This window comes from Macaca thibetana, chromosome 1 (genome assembly GCF_024542745.1).
Source record: "Macaca thibetana thibetana isolate TM-01 chromosome 1, ASM2454274v1, whole genome shotgun sequence".
Taxonomy (NCBI): Eukaryota; Metazoa; Chordata; class Mammalia; order Primates; family Cercopithecidae; genus Macaca; species Macaca thibetana.
The window spans coordinates 165,483,758-165,498,897 of record NC_065578.1 but is presented as its reverse complement, the minus strand read 5'-3'; the positions used below and the strand labels follow the sequence as shown (position 1 = coordinate 165,498,897).

The following is a 15,140-nucleotide window of genomic DNA, read 5'->3' as shown; positions in this document are numbered from 1 at the left end:
AAAGCACTTTTACAAGATAAATAAGCATTTGTCACATTCACTTGCTTTCCTGACTTCCAAATTTCTGTCCTACAATTTTGAGGGAAGGAGTGAAAAGCGAAGCTAATACCTATGTTGATAAGTAAATTTAGTGGATCAAAAGATAAAAATCTTTCTGTATTTTGATAAGAAAAGCATACAAAGCTTTTCATATGAAGACTACATTTTCTTCCTAACAAAAAGAAAAAAAAAGACTCTATTTTCTGGAATTTCTCTAGGCTACAAAGAGAAAGGATAAGACAAGTAAATCATTATCCTCTGTGTTGATAAAGCTTGCTTCCTTCAAATCAAGATAAAACACCACTGGCTGTTAAAAAATAACATCTCCTGCAAAAGTCCTCTCACTGAAGTAGTAGTGCTTCTGACATACCCCAAGACAGAGTAACCAATTAATTCATGTGCATATTCCAAAGATCATCACTTCCAACTCAAGCCAACCAAGGATATATTACTCAAATAAGGGCTTAAAGTGATTACAATGATGCCATCCTTATTTATGCATGTTTATAGAGTAATTACTAAAGCAGTTTTAAACTATTAATATACTTTTAAAATTCTAATGTTAGAATATTAATCTTCAAAGCAGAACAAGCCTAATGGTGAGAATGTCAATACACAATCTTTAACACATTTCTGCACAATCGTTTGAACCTAATTATCAAATTGACAATTTAAAGTAATTATAAAGTAACACAAAAACATACCTTTTATGCCATTACTAAAGATTTCCTATTTAAAAAAACTTTTAAAAGTAGTTTCAAATATTTAATAGGCAGAAAACTTACAACATTGGTATCTATACAATTTCACCAGGTAAAGAATTTAAAATTTCAGCTTCATAATCCTATACACAGAATGAATACAATGGGCATAAACTACATACACCCAAAAAGAAAAAAAAAAAAACTAAAATAAAGGTGGCAACCCACACCTATGGTATGCAGAAAGGCAGAAAGAACATTAAACTTCATTTAGAGATTCAATTTGCAGTCTCAGCTCTTCCACTTTATAACTTTGGAACCTTAAGTATGAAAGAACTTCACTGAGCTTTAATTTGCTCAATAAAATGAGGATAGAGGATAGCTATTGAACCTAACATAGAAAGTTGTTGAGAAAATCAAAATTAATTTAAAATAATATACATAAAATCCCTTTCAATCTGTAAAATAGTACACAAATTTACATTACAAGGAGAAATATTAAATATAATACAATGGCACTATTTCAAGTCTTAGTTGATACCATCTAATATAGCAATCCAATTTCTCTAGTAATATTTTTCTTTCAAAAACTCAGTTCATAAAAAGTTTTATGTTATCAACTGTAGGCATATATTTACCTGGAGGTAAATAACCACAAACTAATCTGTCATATAACATCCTAATTCTCATCATTACCATAACAATAATATCAAGGGACAGAATTTTTATACTTCAGTTTCATATTTCTACTGTGTGTTTTGTGGAACAAAACGCATTTACTGAGTACCTACTTACATGACACTCTAAAGAATCTTAAAAAGAAGAAAAGATAACATCTCTGACATTAGCAATCTTGCAGTCTAGCTGGCATAATACTATATATTCATAAATAATGCAAATTAAAGTGATAGACTTCACTTTTAGTCATGGGGCAGTAACAGGCACAAACCAGCTGGCCCACCATAAACAATGTAAAATAAAGTAAAACTGTATAAAATATTTGAAATAGGCCGGGCGCGGTGGCTCAAGCCTATAATCCCAGCACTTTGGGAGGCCAAGACGGGCGGATCACAAGGTCAGGAGATCAGACCATCCTGGCTAACACAGTGAAACCCCGTCTCTACTAAAAATACAAAAACTTAGCCGGGCGAGGTGGCGGGCACCTGTAGTCCCAGCTACTCGGGAGGCTGAGGCAGGAGAATGGCCTGAACCCGGGAGGCGGAGCTTGCAGTGAGCTGAGATCCGGCCACTGCACTCCAGCCCGGGTGACAGAGCGAGACTCCGTCTCAAAAAAAAAAAAAAAAAAAAAAAAAATATTTGAAATAAATATTTTTAAAAGTTGAGCAATAGGAAAAGTAAGACTGTGGTCTCTGGGAAAAATAAATTACACAAAATGAGCACTACAATCTCTCTGACTTTCTGTCTGAAGGCACTTTCAGAACTGCAGCCCACAAAGAACTACAGTCTTGCTGAGCAGCGGAAAAAGAGAAAAAAGTTTGGAGGTGAAGCAAACTTTGTGGAAGAAAATATCAAATACAAGGAGCATCAGAAATCCATATAAGGGTCATATTAAGTCTTTGGCCAAACACTAGGTTGCACAGGTACAGGGTGACACTCCTGACGATGCCTGGCAGTGAATAGCTGAATGAAGACTCTGGTGATCACATAGTACCAAGAGACAGAACAAGCAGGTAAAACCATGAACATGTGAGGAATTCAACTGAGATGGCTCAGAAAGGTCACACTGTTAGGAGACAATTCCAGGGGTCTCTCACTTCTCTTCACTTCTTTACAGCAGAGATAGATGACTAGGTTTTATTCCAGACTATCTTTTCCAGGATGACTGCTTAATAGGGGAAGTAATTATTAACAAAGTTTTAAATTATTAACATGATATTAACAAGATTAAAGCAAACACCCTTAGAAAATAGTCTCCATCCCAAGCAGAGAGCACATTACCTTATAGCCTTGGAAGACAGAAACACAGATATACCTTGAAGATATTGCAGGTTCAGTTCCAGATCACCTCAATAAAATGAGTATCACAATAAAGCAAGTCACACAAATTTTGTGATTTCCTAGTGCATATAAAAGTTATGTTCATACTATACTGCAGTCTATTAAGTGTGCAATAGCATTATGTCTTTAAGAATGTACAAACCCTACTTTAAAATTACGTTATTGCTTTTAAAAATGCTAACAATCTTCTGAACCTTCAGCAAGTCGTAATCTTTTTGTTGGTGGAGGGTCTGCCTCAATTTTGATGGGTGCTAACTGATCAGCATGGTGGCTGCTGAAGGCTAGGGTGGCTGTGGAATTTCTTAAAATAAGGCAACAATTAACTTTGCCACATCAATTGATTCTTCCTTTCACAAAAGATTTCTTTGTACCATAAGATGTGGTTTGATAGCATTTTATCCACAGTAGAACATCTTTCAAAACTAGAGTCAATCTCAGCTGGTTACGGTAGTGCAGGCCTGAAGTCCTAGCTACTAGGGAGGCTGAGGCAGTAGGACTGCTTGAGCCCAGGTGTTCAAAGCCAGCCTGGGCAACATAGCAAGACCCCATCACAGAAAAAAATATCGGAGTCAATCCTCTCAAACCCTTCCCTGCTTTATCATATAAGCTTATGTAATATTCTAAACCCTTGTTTGTCATCTCAACAATGTTCAGAGCATCTTCACCAGTAGAGTCCATCTTAAGAAACCACATTCTTTGCTCATCCATAAGAAGCAACTCCTCATACATTAAAGTTTTATCATAAGACAGCAGCAATTCGGTCACATATTCAGGATTTACTTCTAATTCTAGCTCTCCTGCTGAGGTGGAGAAAGTTTTAGTGGTCTGGATGGAAGATCAAACCATCCACAACATTGCTTTAACTCACAGCCTAATCCAGAGCAAGGTCTTACCTCTCTTCAATTCTGGGAAGGCTGAGAGAGATGTGGAAGCTGCAGAAGAAAAATTTGAAGCTAGCAGAGGTTGGTAGCTTCACACATACCCACCACATCTGCGTTACTTATTCCACTGAAGTCTTAAACCCCTCCAAAGTCATTCATGAAAGTTGGAATCGATTTGTTCCAAACTTCTGTTAATGTTGATATTTTCACCTCCTCCCATGAATCATGAAATATTCCTACACACATCTAGAATGATGAATCCTTTCCATTCACCAAAGAGATTTTTCAATGTACTCTGCCAAGATCCATCAGAGGAATCAGTCTCTAGGGCATCTATAGCCTTCCAGAATGTATTTCTTACATTTAGACTTAATGATATAAAACTTGCAAGTCAAAATTACTCTTTGATCCATGGGCTGCAGAATGGATGTTGTGTCAGCAAGCATTAAAACTTTTGTCTTCTTGTATATCTCCATCAGAGCTTTTGGGTGAACAGGTACATTGTCAATGAGCAACAATACTCTAAAGGAAATCTTTTTTTCTAAGCAGTAGGTCTCAACAATGGCTCTAGAATATTCAATAAGCCATGCTATAAACACATATGCTGTCATCCAGGCTTTGTTATTCCATTTAGAGAGCACAGACAGAGTAGATTTAGCATAATTTGTAAGGGCCCTAGGATTTTTGAATTGATAAATGAGCACTGGCTTCAACTTCAAATCACTAGCTACATTAGCCCATAACAAGAGTCAGCCTGTATTTTGAAACTCAGAAGGCAAGAACTGACTTCACCTTTCTAGCTCGGAAAGCCTTACATGGCATCTTCTTTTAATATAAGGCTGTTTCATCTACACTGAAAATCAGTTGTTTAATGTAGCCACCTTCATCAATGATCTCAGCTAGATCTCCTGGATAACTTGCTGCAGCTCCTACATCAGCACTTGCTGCTTCACCATACACACTTTCATGTTATAGAGATGGCTTCTTTCCTTATCTCATGAACCAACCTCTGCTAGCTTCAAATTTTTCTTCTGCAGCTTCCACATCTCTCTCAGCCTTCCCAGAATTGAAGAGAGGTAAGACCTTGCTCTGGATTAGGCTGTGAGTTAAAGCAATGTTGTGGATGGTTTGATCTTCTATCCAGACCACTAAAACTTTCTCCACCTCAGCAATAAGGGTGCTTTGCTTCCCTATCATTTGTGTGTGCACTGGAGTAGCACTTTTCATTTCCTTCAATAACTTTCCCTTTGCATTCACAACCTGTCACAAACAGTTAGTTGGGTGCAAAAGGCCTGGCTTTCAGCCTATCTCAGCTTTTTAAATGCCCTCCTCACTAAGCTTTATCATTTCCAGCATTATATTTCAAGTGAAATACATGTGAGTCTTCCTTTCACTTGGACACTTAGAGGCCATTGTGGGGTTATTAATTGGCCTAATTTCAACGTTGTTGTGTCTCAGGGAATAGTGAGCCCCAGGAGAGGAAGAGAGATGGGGCAACAGCTGGTCTGTGGTGCCCCATCTCTCTTGTTAGAACACATACATTTATCAATTAAGTTTGCCATCTTATATGGGCATGGTTCATGGTACTGCAAAACAATTACAACAATAACACCAAAGATCACTGATAACAGATCACCTTTTTTTATGTATACATAATATATAATAATAACGAAAATTTTTAGAAGGTTCAAAGTTATACTATCTTGAGTTATAACTGTCTGCTTAATACAATTACACCATTTTCACTTCTAAGAACCATCTCATAATTTAAAGAATGACATGGCTGAGAAAGATACTTTGGAAGCCATTTGTAGGCATTGCTGAATTTAAATCATCTTCCAAATACTACATTCTGCCCCTTTCTTTATTGTAATAGTTTATCTGAAAGTACAAAAAAATTAGTAAATTGCTTTTACTATGCAATTCTAAAATATCAAGTCTACTGTCTCCAATAAAAAATCAGTAACTCCTTTCATAACATTAAGGTCAAGTTATTTGTAAAGACAATGTCAATTGAAACTTTTTGGCACTTACGACTAATCCATTATAAACAACTGTCAATCTTAAAAACACAGTTCCAGTAAACATGTAGTTACACTGGGAACATAAGAAAGTACAAGGTCGGCATGGTTACTCATGCCTGTAATGCCAGAACTTTGAGAGGCCAAGGCAGATGGATCATATGAGGACAGGAGTTCAAGACCAACCTAACCAACACAGCAAAACCCGTCTCTACCAAAAATACAAAAAGAAATTAGCTGGGTGTGGTGGCACTTGCCTGTAATCCCAGCTACTTGGGAGGGTGAGGCATGAGAATCACTTGAACCCAGAAGGCAATGGTTGCAGTGAGCCAAGATCATGCTACTGCACTCTAGCCTGGGTGACAGAGACTCTGTCTCAATTAAAAAAAAAAAAAAAGACAGAAAGAAAAGAAAAAAGGAAACAAGAAAAAAAAAAGACAGAAAGAAAAGAAAAAAGGAAACAAGAAAAAAAAAAAAAAAGAAAGAAAGTATGAGAAGCCCACTGGCTATGCTAAACCAAAAGAATGAAACACAGCCAAACTAATTTTACACCGTGGGTCTATACAAATAAATAAACAAAATTCATCCTATTTTTCTATATTTTTTCTTACATTTCCCCTTATACAAATATGAGAATGTTTCACTTTATTCACTTCAATAGGACAAAGTCCTTAGAGAAAGATTGAAAAGAGCTGATAATCAAACTCCCAAATTTTATGCTTATTTCTTGTTCTAGTGCTATCAATTTTCTGACATATTTAACGTAGGCAGGAAAACGTTCTCAGTAAATTGAGCATTTGAGTCTACAAATGTCTTGAAGCACTCTGGCAAGTTACACATATCCCATGTCGCTTTTGGTTTCCCATCTCTTCTTTGCTTCTAACTTCCATGCAAGTTTCTTCTTTTTTCGGGCAGCCTGTGAATTTTCAACTTCCTTTTTGGCTTTTACAAAGTTGTGGCAGGCAACTGCTTTGGCAATTTTTACACCAAGCTCTCAAGGAGCTAGCTGGTTTCTGAGTTCCTCAGTCTTCTCAATATTCCACTCCTCCAAAGACTGGTCTATCCTTTCTTCAGGGCCTGATTTCTCAACTTTTTTCCCTTTAACATGGGGGTCAAATCTATCACTGACTCCAAAATACTGAGTAAGCTCCTTCCACTGGGTTTCATTTGAGGACTGTTCACTGTGAGATTCTTTTTCACTCCTCAGTTTATCTTTTCTGGAGCGTTTTCTTTTTTTCCCTCTGAAACTTGAGGTTGCGTTTTTCTGCTCAGAATGTTTTTTATGTAATTCTTGAAATTTATTCTACATGTCTAGGGGAATTCCAAAAGGACTCTCTTCATAGACATTACATTCGACTCTGTTTCAGTTTTGGGTTCATCTATCGAGAATCTATGATTTCTGTTTTTCTGATACTCCCATCCTCTTTATCTTCTTGTAAGTTAAGTCCAGAGTCCTCCAATGTACCTTCATCTTCAGAGTTTCACTCAACATCACTTTCATTTAGGCCAGGAGGTAGCAGCCCACTCCACATCTTTTCTTCTGTCAGAAAGCAGTCACCTGGCAGCCATCTTAAGACCCCGTCCAAAAATGTTTTAAATATTGGGAGAGTTACCAAAATAAGACACAGAGACACAAAGTGAGCACATGCTGTTAAAAAAAAAAAAAAAAGGCACCAGTAGACTTGCTCAAGGCAGGACTGCTACAAACCGTCAGTTTTTTTAAAAATGCAATACCTACAAAGCACAACAAAGCAAAGTGTAATAAAACAAGATTTGCCTAAAGTATCTGCCGCCAACAGCAAAAAGCAGGCATGCTTACTGCACACTATATGCTACTTGGGTTTCCTACACTCAGGATCCTCTTCTATAACACATCCAACTGCATTTGCAGGCAACCACCTGGGTGCATTCACACCCCACTCCTGTGATTCAGGGGCAAGGAAAACTGACACAAATTATCAATGCTCATGTCACCTGTGCCATGAATAATAAAGTCCTCTATCTCTGATCGTGGAAACTCATGTCTTCTGATAGCATCAATGAAACCATAAGAAGCTAACCAGTTAGCACATAAATAGAATAAAATTTCCAACTCTACACAGTTGTTGACACACACCTTAGGAGTAAGACTACATTAGCCTTAGAGGTAAAATACTCTAGACCCACCCAAAGATTAAAAACAAACCTTGAAAGATCTAATTGGTCCATCAAAAATTTGACTGCCCACTGAAACAAAATGCGATACTTAGTTTAAAAAAGATAAATTTCAAACTGTCAATAATATGATATCCAAAATATTTAGCATATAACAAAAAATTATCAGACATGCAAGGAACCAATAAAATATCAGGGAAGTAGGGGTGGGGTGGGGTGGGGTGGGAATGGGGGCATGAAAAGTAAACAGAAACAAATCGAAAACAAAACAGATATTAGAATTATCAAACAAGAATTTTTAAAAAGAGTTACACAGTAGGCAGAACAGTGACCCCTCAAAGATATCTATATCCTGATGCCTAGAACCTGTGACTGTATTACATAATGTAGGAGAATTAAGATTGCAGATGCAGTTAAGGTTGCCAATCAGCTGACCTTAAAATAGGAAGCATATCCTAGATTATCCAAGTGGTACAATCACAAAGATCCTTAAATGTTGAAGACAAAGCAGAAGTATCAGCATCACAGTGATAAACTAGGAAAAAGACTCATCGGCTATTGTGGGCTTTGAAGACAGAAAGAGGCCAAGAGCCAAGGAAGGAAGGCAGCCCCTTAGAAGCTGAAAAAGGAAAGAAAACACTCTCCTAGAGCTTCCAGAAAGAAACACAGCCCTGCTGACATCTTGGCTTTTGCTCAGTGAGTACCATTTCAGTCTTCTCCTTTCTAAAACTGTAAGATAATAAATTTATATTATTTTAAGCCACTATGTTTGCAGTAATTTGTTACAGCAAAACGAGAAATTAAAACAAGCTATTAAAACTACATCTAAGTATTTAAAGGAAAAGATAGAATGAATTAACAGATAGAGATCCTCAGTAGAAAAATAGAATCTATTAAAAAGATTCAACATCTAGAACTGAAAAAATACATTATTTGAGACAAAAACATTCACTATATGGGCTTAACAGCAGATTGGATACTGCAGAATAAAAGATTAGAGAACCTAAGTACAGAATAATTGAAACTGTACAAACTGAGGCACAGAAAGAAAAAATATTGAGAAAAATAAGAGTCCCTGTGACTCATGAAACAATATCAGTCTAACACACATGAACTGTGTCCCCAAGGGAAAAATAATAAAGGAGGATAAACAGAAAAACAGTTTCAATAAAATAATGTTCAAAAATTTTCTGAATATATGTATGTACATATATAGATAAAAATTTATAGACCCAAGAAGCTCAAAAAGTCCCAGGCAGGATACATACAAAGAAAACTAAACCTAGCACATAACAACCAAATTTCTGAAAACCACGATAAAAAGGGAAAACCTTAAAAGCAGACAAAGGAAAAAAAAAGATATCATACAGATAATGATTTAAAACGTCTGCTTAGGTATCATCAAAAACTATGCAAGCCAGAAGACAACAGAACATTATTAAAAATGCTGAAAGAAAAAAACTAGAAATCTATTCCCAAGTAAATTATCCTTCAAAAATTAAGATATAATAAAGACATTTTCAGATAAAACCTGAGAAAATGTGTCACCAGCAGACTTGATGTACAATTAATATTTCAGGCTGAAAGAAAATCATACTTCAAATTTACATAAAGGAAGAATGCAAGGAATGGTAAATAGCAGGTACATAAGATTTTTTTTCCATTTCTTAACTTTTTTAAAAAGGAACTGTCTAAACAAAAATAATTTATTATGGGGATTCTCTTATTTAACAGTTTCAATTTATAGTGAAGTTTTTTGTTTGTTTTGTTTTGTTTTTGAGATAAGATCTTGCTCTGTCGCCCAGGCTGGAATGCAGTAGCACCATCACGGCCCACTGCAGCCTGGAGCTCCTGGGCTCAAGTAATCCTTCCCCTAAACCTCTGGAGTAGCTGGGATTACAGGTCCACACCACCACACCCAGCTAATTTTTTTATGTTTTGTTGAGATGAGGTCTCGCTATTTTGGCCAGGCTGGTCTCGAACTCCTGGTCTCAAGCAATCCTCTCACCTCAGCTTCCCAAACTGCTGAGACTACAGGCGTGAGCCACCATGCTTGACCAGGATTTTCTTTCATATAGAAAAAATAGTGTATGACAGCAATAGCACAAAGGAAGGAAAGGAGTAAAATATAAGTGAACTCTGGGAAGGCTCTTATACTCACAGTGGTATAATTTTAATTCACTGTAGATATGACCATAATAGATATGATCATATAATCATGAAATAAAATATAATCCTTAGAGCTACTAAAAACAAAGCCAAGAGAAGAGAAAAGCATAAAATACTAAAAAAAGAAAAATACATTAATCTAGAAGAAGACGAGAAGGAAGCAAAAAGGAAACAACAATCGAAACAAAAACCAAAAGTACAACTATAAAACAAATAAGATAATGAATTTAAACCTAACCATATCAATAATTACACTTAACACAAATGTGTCAAACATTCTAATTAAAGGCAATGATTGTCAGACTGGATAGAAAAGCATAGATAGATAGATAGATAGATAGATAGATAGATAGATAGATAGATAGATAGATAGATAGATAGATAGAGATAGGTAGTTTGGTAGGTTGGTAGGTAGGTAGTCAGATAGATAGATAGATATAGATATAGACATAGTTTAGACATAGACAATTTAGAAAACAAGACTGGAAAAAGAATTTCATGCAAACACTAATCAAGAGGAAAGTAGAGCAGTTCTATTCATATAAAAGTAAACTTAAAAGACAAAAAGCATTACAAGCAAATTTCTGAAAACCACAATAAAGAAACAACCTTTTGAACTAACCCTTTTAACATACGAAATTTCTCTCTGTCAGAGAAAAAGAGACAGAGACAGAAAGAAATTTCATATGTTAAAATGGTTAGTTCATAAAGAAGATATAATAGTTGTAAATGTGTATGCTTATTGCAACAGGGCTTCAAAATACATGAAGCAAAACCTGACAGCACTAAAAGAGGAAACCAAGAAATCCACAATTATAGTTGGAGAATTTAACACTCTTCCCCCAGTAAGTGAAAGAAACAGATCCAAAAAAATAAACACATAAAAGGTTTGAAAAACACTATCAATCAACTTTATCTAACCGGCATTTAAACAATACATCCAACAACCGTAGAATATACATTCTATATAAGTGCACACTGAATTTTAATGAAGATAGACTATCTCATGGGCCATAAAACAAATCTCACATTTCCAAGGATTGAAGTCATACAGAGTATGTTCTCTGACCTAAATCAAATTAAAAATAAATAATAAAAATATATCACAAAGAATCTCAAATGTCTGGAAATTAAGCACCCCATTTCTAAATAACGCATGGATCAAGAAAAAAGTGACAAGTGAAACTAGAAAATATTTTCAAGTACATAACAATGAAAACACAATATATCCAAATTTGTAGGACACAGCTAAAACACTGCTTAAAAGTCAATTTACACATTTATGATTACATTAGAAAAAGAAAGGTTTAAAAATTAACACTCTAATCTTCCACATTAAGAAGCTAGAAAAAAATTAAATTAAAAGTAGAAGAAAATAATAAATGTTGGCCAGGCGTGATGGCTCACACCTGTAATCCCAGCACTTTGGGAGGCCGAGGCCGGTGGATCACTTGATGTCAGGAGTTCGAGACCAGTCAACATGGTGTAATCTTGTCTCTACTAAAAATACAAAAATTCGCCAGATGTGGTAGCATGCGCCTCTAATCCCAGCTACTCAAGAGGCTGAGTCAGGAGAATCACTTGAACCCAGGGGGGCAGAGGTTGCAGTGAGCCAAGATCACACCACTACACTCCAACGAGACAGAGAGAGAGAGAGAGAAAAAAGAGAAGAGAACAGGAGAGGAGAGGAGAGGAGAGAGAGAAGAAGAAGGAGGAGGAGGAGGAGGACGAGGGAGGAAGGGGGGAGAAGGAGAAGGAGGAGGAGGAGGAGGAGGAGAAGAAAGAAAAAGGAGGCGGCAGTGGCGACGACAGCAGAAATCAATGAAAACAGAAAATGGAGACATCAACAAAATACTATATTGGCTCTCTGAAAATATCAATGAAATTGATAAACTCCTAAACAAGACTAATAAAAAAAGAGAGGTGATATGTGAATTATTAATATTGGAAGAAAAGGGGCTTATCACTGCAGATCTTACAAAAATTAAAAAGATAAATATTATGAATGGTCTTGTGCCAATACCTTTTACAATTAAATAAAATTCCTGAATTTTGTTTAAATTTCAAATTCCTTGAAAATTACCAAAACTGACACAAGGAGAATCCAAAAGTCTGATTAATCATTTATCTGCTACAGAATTTGAATTCATAATTAAAATCCTTCCCACAAAGAAACCTTTGGGCCTAGGTAACTTCATGGGTGAATTCTATCAAACATTTAAGACAATGGTATCCGTATAATTCAACTAAATTAAGTTTCTACATACATTGAAGATGTAATTGTAATAAAGCAATTTTATCAGAAATATATTGAAAACACTAACTTCTGATTTTTCCCTGAGTTTAGTAGCTCTTTGGCAAAAACACCAAAAATAGAAATTGTTTTCAAAGACTAATTTTTTTCTTTCTTTTTATTATTATTATACTTTAAGTTCTAGGGTACATGTGCACAACCTGCAGGTTTGTTACATATGTATACATGTGCCATGTTGATGTGCTGCACCCGTTAACTCGTCATTTACATTAGGTATAACTCCTAATGCTATCCCTCCCCCCTCCCTGTGGGGGACCTGGTGTGTGATGTTCCCCACCCTGTGTCCAAGTGTTCCCATTGTTCAGTTCCTACCTACGAGTGAGAACATGCAGTGTTTGGTTTTCTGTCCTTGCGATAGTTTGCTCAGAATGATGGTTTCCAGCTTCATCCATGTCCCTACAAAGGACATGAACTTATCCTTTTTCATGGCTGCATAGTATTCTATTGTGTATATGTGCCACATTTTCTTAATTCAGTCTATCACTGATGGGCATTTGGGTTGGTTCCAAGTTCAAAGACTAACTTGACTACAAAAAAATTTAAACTTCTGAATAAAGAATATAAAACAAAATTAAAAGATAAATGTTAAATTGGAAAAATATCAATTATGTGATAAATAATTGGTTGCTATAGATAAAATTAAAGCCTTTATCAAATGTGCAAAACACAAAAATATAAAATGCACCAAAGAAATATTAATGCCAACATGAAATACTGGCCAACTTTTCTAATTAATCAAAATATAAAGTAAAGCAAGATAGGCAAATATGTTTTCAAAAATTAAAAAAGGGAAACATCTCTGGAAAAGGCAAACTGTAGAGACAGTAAAAAGATCAAGGGTTGGAGGTAAGAAGGGATGGATGAAAAGGTGAAGCACAGAGAATATTTAGGGCAATAAAACTATTTCTGTATGATACTATAATGGGGGATATGTGTCATTATACATTTGTCAAACCCACATAATATACAACACGATAAGTGAACCCTAAACTATGGCTTTGGGTGATAATTATGTGTCAATGTAGATTCATTGCTTATAATGAATTTACCACTCTGGTGGGAGATGTTGATAGTGAGGAAAGCTGTGCATATGTCAGGGCAAGGGATATATGGGAAAACTCTTTACACAGAATTTTGCTATGAACCAAAAACTGCTTTAAAAAGGAAGTTGATGGCCATGCGCAGTGGCTCACAACTGTAATCCAAACACTTTGGGAGGCCGAGGTGAGCGGATCACCTGAGGTCAGGAGTTCGAGACCAGCCTGGCCAACATGGTGAAACCCCGTCTCTACTAAAACTACAAAAAAACGCTGGGTGTGGTGGCGCATGCCTATAGTCCCAGCTACTCAGGAGGTTGAGACAGGAGAATCGCTTGAACCCAGGAGGAGGAGGCTGCAGTGAGCCGAGATCGCGGCCCTGCACTCCAGCCTGGCAACAGAGCACGACTCCAACTCAAAAAAAATAATAAAAATAATTAAATAAATAAAATAAAGTATATTTTTAAAATACATATACAACTTCAGAGACTAAGTTAAAAAAACTAAATTATTTTAATAATATTTCAATATTGACTATTAAAATTATGTTTTGGACATATGGAATACTAAATAAAAAAACTAAATTATTTTAATAATATTTCAATATTGACTTAAAATTATGTTTTGGACATATGGAAGTAAATAAAATACATTGTTAATATTTTTTAAAAGAAGATTAATACCTAGTATTGTTGAGAACTGTGGTACACAGAGGCTCTCAACTATTAATAAGACTATGTATCTTTTCAGGAAGGCAATCTGCCAATACATATCCAAAGTCCAACAATGACACTCAAGAACTTATTTGAAGCAGATAATAATACAAGTATAAATGAGATATATACACAGTCAGCCACACAATAAAATTCCAGGTAACTATTAAAACTGATAAAGTACGCCGGGCACAGTGGCTTACACTTGTAATCCCAGCACTTTGTCGGGCCGAGGCAGGCAGATCATTTGAGGCCAGGAATTCCAGCCTGGGCAACATGGCAAAAAATTAGCCAGGTGTGGTGATGCATGCCTATAATCCCACTTACTCAGGTGGCTGAGGAATGAGAACCACTTGAACCCAGGAGACAAAGGGTGCAGTAAGCCAAGATCGAGCCACCACACTCCAGCCTGGGCAACAAAGTGAGACTCTGTCTCAAAAAAAAAAAAAAAAACTGATACAGTAGATCTATTTTCAGACACAGGAAGATGTTCATAACAAATTATCAATTGGTAATGGTCAGATAATAGGATACCATGAACAGATGAATCAGTTTAAGGAAAATGCATATTAATGCAAATATATTCATATAGAGATGAGTAACAGATTGTTCAACAAAATATTACCCATTATATTCTCTGGGTGATGGAATTCTAGTCTCTTTATGTTACTTTCTTCTTCTGTTTGAATCTTTTGCAATGGGCCTGGAGCTTTTGATAAAACATAAAGGCATTTACACTCATACACATACATAGGCATACATACACAGACACATACTGACAGTATTTGGCTTACCCTAACTTCCAATTTCTCCTAGCAAAGAAAAATTTCATTCTACCTAAAGAAATCATTCACTTGAATCTGTAATTCGAGGCAAGTCTCTCAAGTCACTATACTTATCTGATATAAAATTGAAGTTTACTGGGAAAAGTGTGGGTTTTAGAGTTGAAATCTTGGTTCAAGTCTGCCAGTTATATGTATCAGCTTGGTCCCTCACTTTTCTGTGCTCCACTTTCCTCAAATGTAAAATAGGAATACGAGTATACATCCTATCAAAAGATGGGTATGAGAATCAAATAAATAATTCATATGA

At 35.9% G+C, this 15,140-nt stretch overlaps 1 protein-coding gene and 1 pseudogene across 9 annotated transcripts in view; both read right to left on the bottom strand.

Moving 5' to 3' along the window:
- The window catches only part of DENND1B (DENN domain containing 1B), a 277,216-nt gene that overhangs the window by 241,772 nt on the left and 20,304 nt on the right, over positions 1-15,140 (bottom strand). The gene's annotated exons all lie outside the window — the stretch shown is intronic.
- On the bottom strand, positions 5,141-11,261 carry LOC126939719 (protein FAM204A-like; annotated as a pseudogene).